The 8,550-nt window shown below is 30.4% G+C and overlaps 1 long non-coding RNA gene across 1 annotated transcript; it reads left to right on the forward strand.

The window, feature by feature from the left end:
- The first annotated feature begins 871 nt into the window (after positions 1–871).
- LOC132751989 (uncharacterized) lies at positions 872–5,490 on the forward strand. Its single transcript, XR_009628749.1, has 4 exons — positions 872–1,193; positions 1,599–2,618; positions 2,928–3,153; positions 3,385–5,490. It is a non-coding gene; the product is annotated as an uncharacterized LOC132751989 (long non-coding RNA).
- The last annotated feature ends 3,060 nt before the right edge of the window (positions 5,491–8,550 follow it).

Here is an 8,550-nt window from a genome sequence, read left to right on the forward strand (position 1 = left end):
ATGATTCATACCGTCGGTAAAATATGAATTGTGACTCTCATGAACTATGACCCTATTTGTTAAAATGGTTTGATGAAGGTAGCAAAGCATGGGATTTAGCTTACAATATTACTTTATTATGAAAATGTACTTTATTGAATAATATTGTGATTCAGAAAGTGAGTTATCAACATTACATTCTCTGAAAATGTACGATATCTTTGAGTAAAAAAAGGTGTTGCTTATAAATATGGATGGTGCGTGCGTGTATGTGTGTGTTTCTCTATCTTTGACCGGATTGTTTCCTGAATAAATCACTCACGACATGAACACCTAGTTATTACGTTTTTGGTACAACGGAGGCATATAAACAGGCTAAATCAATCCGATATTGCAAATGTTTATCTTTTGCAGGTTTATTTGTGTTATTTATTGATTCATTTTTTATCAACTACAATGTTTTTACCATCCATACTTAAAAGATTAAACGAAAAAGAAGATCAATATATGGATAATAAATCACTTTCAAACGTTGTATGTGCTGGGCGATTAAAATAGGTCTTCTGAGATACTCTGATAATGAAAGTTTTTTGACATAATAAGTATAATAAGTAAACAAGCCTTTAGGTCTGAATTATAAATAACTTCAATAACTACAGTTGTGTAACAGATATCATTTGCATCTAGCTTTAAGACTGCATTATGAAAACAACTGGTAGAATACATTTTGTGTTGGGATAAATCCTTACCTGAAATATAAAAAAATCATCCACGTGTTTTAAAAAGCCTGAATGAAATGAATATATTTGTTTTAGTAGAAACAAACCTTAACACAAATTTTGTTTTGACACTGCTTGACAAACATAGAAGGCATGTTTTTCTTTTCCAGATCGATATTAGGCATGACTTATAGATTATTTACAACTATTTTTATACTATAAATATTTAAATGCGTCATAATTATCCGTCGAACGATGTGTTATATAAATAAAAATTAACATTCACATGCTACAGATTATTAAGAAACGCATATTATTTTGTTTTTCTTTAACACGTTTCGAGAAAGGTGGATTACAGTGAATGAATTGTTAAATAAAAGTGACAACAAATTAAACCATTAAAATGTTAAGTCAATCAGATGATTCAAGATGGGGGTGAACAAAAGCGGAAAAATATATACTTTTTTCTAATACCATGTTTGTGTCACTTAATAGGTAAGTTTAGTTTCTTAACTATGCTATATCGAAAACATTAAATCATTTACAAAATATGTTACTTAATTTCAGTATAGAATTTGTATTCCTTTAATTTCCGTAGGCAGATATGTGATAAGTGTCTTATCTTAAAAGCAATGACGGATATCAAAAACCTGTTAATATACTCTTACATAGATAAATGAATATATTCACAAATCAAATGCTGCAATAATGCATACAATTTAGATAATAATAGACACTCCATCTGAAACATTTTATATATCTGGATAGCCCATTTGAAAGTGCCTTTTCTTTTTTTCAGTATTTTAAATTATACATTTCTTTTTAAACGCTTTGGTTTGTAAAATATTATTAAACTGATATTTTTATTAAATTCAGCTTATTCACACATTCCTATTTTAGGTGTTTTAGAAGCGAATGTTTCGTTAACAGCATATGGCGACATTGCTTTAGATGGACTTCTTAAATGTTCCGGGCAATGTGTTTTCGGCTGTAAAATCAAACCAAACTCACTTGCTTTTACATGGGAAATAAACAAACAAATTGTTTTTGAATGTATCAACAATATATGCAACACACTTGGGACAAATTACAAATTTTCATTTGATAGTACTCATGGCATATTTAACATATCAATGGACAAGATAGTATATGCTGACAATTTGAAGCAGTTTAAGTGTGATGATGGCTATGAGTCAGCATCTTTTACTGCAAGAATTAAAGGTAAAGTACAAGTAATTTTAATAATTTCTTGCTTGTTGTACATGTGTAATCATTATAAGTTGATGAAAAGTAGATAAAACTCTTCTTCATTGTAATTTCTTGAAAATTTAATAAAAGGAAAAATCAGAAATGTTTTAATTTTTGAATCTTGATTACAAAGATCACGGCAGAATTCATGAACGCAGCCCCTGACATGCAGCAAAATCGAAACCATTTTGAACAGAGAAAAACATAGGACAAAGTAAAGGGCAAACTGAAACAGTAAGGGCGCGACGTCGATACAAGTAAAAACGAAATTAAAGAAACAGTCGAGCCAGGGAGGGACAATTTCAAAAGAAAAACCAAGGGTAAACCTACATCAGAGGACTGAATACTCATCTTAAGATAACAATTTTGAAGAGTATCGTATTTACTGCCTTGAGTCGATCCACAAATACACCATTTCTTGTGTAATTATACCCTGCAGTACTTCCACTTATAAAATAAGTTGACAGATGTAGTATGTAGCATTTGATATAACACAACGATTGGTATCATTTTATTTAATTAATTATAATTTCTAATTTGGTAGTGATACCAGAAGCTAGCGCTACAACAATTACGTCGTCAAGTGATTCATCGTCAACTACTTCTATTAAAGTAACGACAGGTTGCCTTTCGCCTAGTACAAGTGTCTCTTTTACATGGTACTATTTTAAGGTAAATACAAGTAAATATGTTTTCGATATTAAATAAGGTATTAGATAAACAAGTCGTTAGTTTTCTTGTATTGTTTCCAAATATTGTTTAGAACTATACCCCTTTACAGTTAATTATAGATGCAACTCAATAAGGTATAGGTCTTGTTTGAAACATGTTCAGATGTTTTTCTTCTTTTTTTTCAAGAAACATCAGAACTAAAGAGGATTGTCTCAAAAGAATCAGCAAATTTCTGTCAACGTATATTTTTTAAAATAAATATGAACACTTAGATTATTTTTTTTATATTTTCATTTCACATATGCTTAGGAAGGACAGATACCAGTTTTATTTGAGGAAATGATACCATTAGAATCAACTGACGAATATGGCTGTATAAATGGACATTGTGGAGGAAAAGGGGTTGTCAAGGTTACCAGTAGATTGACTATTGACGAAGATTCCGATGGAGAATATTATCAGTTTTAAGTTTTGGTCAATCAGACTGATGCAGCAGAGTTATATATTAAAACAGATCGTAGATTTAAACTAAAAGGTATGAAAATATGGTTTTTACCAGAATGACAGATGCTTTTGGCTATACAACTTAAATGCTATCCATAAACATTAACTCATAAGTGTCGACGTTCTACATGTTTCTTTCTCTGTACAAATACATTATTAGGTAAATATTACATGCTTCATTGCACACATTGTTGCCAACATATCTTAACATAGCCAGTCTTTTCCTTTTATAATCAAATTAAAGTCAAGTAATGTTTTTCAGATAAGGAGAACAATAAAATTACAACTCATTCCACAAACGTTTTTCGGGACGGAAGTAAAAGAGTACAGACCGAAACAAGTTGGTTAATGCTGGTCACATACCGCTGGATAATATTACAATAGTGCTTCGTGTAGTCGGAAACGTCGCCATCAAAGCGTCCGGAACACGGTGCTTTTATAAATATTAATTTTAAACGTATGTATATATGTTTTTATCTATTTGAAAAGACTCCTCCAAAAAGTAAAACTTTTTGAGGGAAAAATGAAACATATTTTGTCAATAAAAATTCAAACGTATTTTTTACAGTTGAACTAATCTTGAAAAAGACACACGTTGTTGGCGGGATAGAAACATGCGCATGAAATATATTTCCGTGGCTATGTGACCTGAAAAAAGTGCTATTCGTTGGTACACATGTGACACTTTTATGGGATAATGTTTTTTTATAAAAGATAATAGAATGCTAGTGGTAGCATTGAAGAGATTTGTTGTTTGTTACGTCATGTAAAGATGTGGTTCATGACAATTTATGTTTTGCTTTAGATTTTTCACTTACTAGTCCTCCCATTCGTTTCATAATTTAACTGTTTATTTTTGATAATTGTGTAAAGGTGGATAAGTCCGTCATTTCACTGAACATTTTCTAAAGTCTCCTTAATCTCTAGTTTGAGCTCACTGAAAAAGGCGGACTAGTCCTCCTTCACGTTTTATACTTGAGTTTTTTTTATTGTTGTATACAGGTGGATTAGTCCGTCATTTCAGTTAATGATTTAAAAGACTCCTTGATCTTTATTTCGAGTTTCACTGAAAAAGGCGGACTAATCCCCCTTCATGGTTTTAATTTTATTATTGTTTAAAGTTGGATTAGTCCATTATTTCAGTTAATGATTTCTAAAGACTCTAATCTTTATTTTGAGTTTCAGTGAAAAAGGCGGACTAATCCTCCTTCGTCTTTTACAATTGAGTTTCTGTTTCTTTTGATTATTGTATAAAAGTCAACTAGTCCGTCATTTCAGTTAATGATTTGTAAAGACTCCTTGATCTTTATTTTGAGTTTCACTGAAAAAAGGCGGACTAATCCTTCTTCACGTTTTATAATTGAGTTTTTTTTGTTGATTATTTTATAAAGTTGGATTAGTCTGTCATTTCAGTTTATGGTTTCTAAAGACTCCTTGATCTTTATTTTGAGTTTAATTGGAGAAGGCGGACTAGTTCTCCTTGAGAGTTTTAGTTTGATTATTGTTTCAAGTTGGATTAGTCCGTCATTTCAGTTCATGATTTCTTAAGACTCTTTGATCTTTAGTTTGAGTTTCACTGAAAAAGGTGGACTTATCCTCCTTAATATTTTACATTTGAGTTTTTTTATTATTATTATTGTATAAAAGTGAATTAGTCCGTCATTTCAGTTAATTATTTCTAATGACTTCTTGATCTTTATTTTGAGTTTAATTGGAGAAGGCGGACTAATCTTCTTTCGTGTTTTATAATTGAGTTTTTTACTTTGATTATTTTTTAAAGTCGATTAGTCCGTCATTTCAGTCACTGATTTCTAAAGACACTTGATCTTTATTTTGAGTTTCACTGATAAAGGCGGACTAATCCTCCTTCATGTTTCCTTATTGAGTTTTTTGTTTTGATCATGGTATAAAGGTGGATTAGTCCGTCATTTCAGTGAACGTTTTCTTAAGATTATTTTATAAATATCATTTCTTTGGTTTAAGTTACATTGAATGGGGCGGACTAATCCTCCTTCAATTTTATAATTGAGTTTGTTTAGTTTGATTATTGTATTAGGTTGGATTAGTCCGCCATTTCAGTTAATGATTTCTAAAGACTCCTTGATTTTATTTTGAGTTTAATTGAAAAAAAAGCGGACTAATCCTCCTTCATGTTTTATAATTGAGTTGTTTAGTTTTGGTTATTGAGTTTAATTGAAGAAGGCGGACTAATCCTCCTAGACTTTTTTAGTTTGATTATTGTATAAAGTTGAATTTGTCCGTCCTTTCAATTAATGATTTCTTAAGACTCTTGATCTTTATTTTGAGTTTCACCGAAAAAGGCGGACTTATTCTCCTTCATGTTTTATAATTGAGTTGTTAAGTTTTGGTTATTGGTTATTTTACTCCGTCATTTCAGTTTACGTTTTGTAAAAACGTCTAGAAAAATGCAAAGTATTTGATTTTACTGAGATTGAAAAAGGCGGACTAGTCCTCCTTTTTGTTTTTATAGTTTTTAGTTTTGATAATTGTATATATATAAATGCGTTAACATTTTCTAAAGATTATTTGAAAAATATTACGTCTTTGGTTGAGGTTACATTGAATAAGGCAGACTTGTTCTCCTTCATGTGTTATAATTGAACATTTTAGTTTTGACTATTGTATAAAGGTGGATTAGTCCGTCATTTGAATTACTTTTTTCTAAAGACTCCTTAAAAAATACATAGTCTTTGGTTTAAAATACATTGAAAAAGGCGGATAAGTCGTCCTCTGTTTTATTTTGCTATAAGATCTTTGATAAAATACATGTTTTGCAACTTAGGGTGGATTAATCCACCTTTTACTAGTTTGGAATTATTTGTAATAAAATTTAAACTTGATCTTATGTGTTTTCCTTTTTATAACATCAACAATCCAAGTCCTTATTTTAAAATTTTGTTGCAATTTTGATTATTTCGAAAACAGTCCTCCTTAATTTAGTGAAAAAGATGACTCTAAAATCGCTTATACTGCCCAAATTAGGGAAATTTAATTTTGAGCAAATTTTGATTATGCTATTTTGAAATTACCCCTGTATGAATAACTTTTAAGGTTGCCGAATTTCGGTTAGGTTGCCGAACTTCAGTTAATGTTTGCAAAATTGCATTCTCGTGTTTTCCTGAAACATGACCGATTTAATAATTTCTAGATCAATATTTACACTAACTTTCATCATTAATTTTAAAACCCCTCAGTTAAACTGGGGGACGATTTACCTGCCCTAGTTTTTAAAAAACTATGCCTTTTAGTTTAGGTATGTTTTAACGTTTGTTGACTCATGTATACGTTTCCCACTTCTTAAAGCGACCGATTAAAAAAGGAAGTGAAGAAAATTTAATATCTTATGTTTACAAGCTACAATGTCGTGTAAATTACAAACAGCAAGGCGTATTTAATCCGCTGCAAGCTTTCATTGCAGAATAAACGTTGTTGACGTCGTAAAATAATTAGAGGATATTCAAGTATTTTCTATCAATACAGGATTTATTTTCATCGAGTGGTATGAAAATAAAAATTTCACGAGTGGCAGTAGTAATCTTGTATGTTTTATTTTCTGTTTATTACATGTAATAAAAAACTATATTATTTTTTCTCTTTTTTTTTACCTCATGAGTAGAAAGAATTGATTTTAAATTTTGTGTATTGGCTGAATTTATATGAAAGTAATCCGGCAAGGCACCAATGAAAGTACGGAAAATATGCATCACTGCAGTAAAAATTATATTTTAGAGAGAAACATACGGAAAATTAAAATACGCAATTTATGTCGTCAATATTTCTCAATGTTTTATTTATAAGCATATAATCAGTATAAATATCACCATTATTATTGGTTAAAATCAAGTCATCTCCAGAGTGTTCATTGTCTCTGAACTACAACTGATGTGGATATTATGAACGGAAACTGAAAATTACTTCAAAGGACAATAACTCTGTCAAAGATCATTAATCCTTGACTAAATTCAAACTTGACCTTATCTTTTCTATGAATAATCCATGGCAAATTTTATTTGAATGTGTGCAACTGTTGTCAAGAGAATGAACGGAAACTGACGATGATGGAATGAGAGAATGAAGGAATGACGGAACGCGTTGACACTATATACCCCAGTTATAAAATGATTTAGATAAACTCTGTCATGAGAATTAAAAAAAAGACGGTTTTTTTTTGAATACAGTTCATATATAAGAAAATGGTCAATTGGTGGGTAGGAAAGCATCTTGGTGTAAAATGTGCGAAGGCATCACGCTACAAGGTAATATCAAAGAAAAATGCAATAAATAAAAAAAGACATTTTATGGTATCTTTGACAAACAGCCTAAATCCATTAACATAAAGGAAGGTGTACCAACTTGTTGTCCTCCTAAAAACCCTATATGGGTGTGAGTTATGGAGCGGCGTTACAGAAAACCAGCTTCTACATGTACCGCTAGAGCGAGCACACAGACAATGTATCAGAACGATGCAACCTGGCTCAGGTCAGGCAAAAATAAAACGTAATTTAACATTTTGTCATAATTGTTTTGAACTTTATTTTAAATAAGAAATAGCATGATCCCCGTAACCATCAGAATCCATAACTGTTCAAAACAACGAGAAAACGTAATGCAAGTACAACATACTTTCTTCGGTTACTTCATATTTTATTTTACCATGAATGCAACAACGAGGCTCATTTCCTTATAAAAGATAGTTTGGCTTTTCATGCATGATGCATTATAACTTAGAGTCTATAATTTTGCACAACAAAAAATAAAACTCAGCCAAAGTCGGCGATAGTATGACATAATGACACAAATTCTATCAGGATGTTTTATTTCTTTAGATCCCTCGTGGTTTAACGTAGTCATTTTTGAAACAACCTTTAACCATCCACAGTCAAGTACTGCAGATCTTATTGAGTCTTTCAGTGGTTTCTTTCAAAATCAATCATAGTATTAAATGGTAATGTATAAAATAACAAGTGGTTTTTTTTTTGTTTTTTTTTTTGTTGTTGTTGTTTTTTTTAATTAATTTTGAAAATCGTAGCTAGGATAGTATTTTGATTTCGTTGCTGGTTGTCTTTCAATATATAATAATGACATAAGAACTGTTTATAATATTAATATCAGTATTTGTTCCTATCCTAATATGACAATCGAAACTTTATTAGATAACCGAAAATGCACTTCTATACATGTATGTTATATGTGGGACCATTAGCATTATCTTCGTACAATAAGCTAATTTGTTTACAAAATTTCATTTTAATGATATGATTATACACAACTAACGTAAAGATTACATTTGATTCTATCAAATAAGTTTTTAAGACCAATACCCTCTTCTGTGTAAAACAAACAATGCATTTCATAGCAATATTAAATAGTAAAAATAAGGTGATTTCCGTATTTAATGTATTGTGTA

Source organism: Ruditapes philippinarum, unplaced genomic scaffold, assembly GCF_026571515.1.
Source record: "Ruditapes philippinarum isolate M1 unplaced genomic scaffold, ASM2657151v2 ctg5802_1_1_1_1, whole genome shotgun sequence".
Taxonomy (NCBI): Eukaryota; Metazoa; Mollusca; class Bivalvia; order Venerida; family Veneridae; genus Ruditapes; species Ruditapes philippinarum.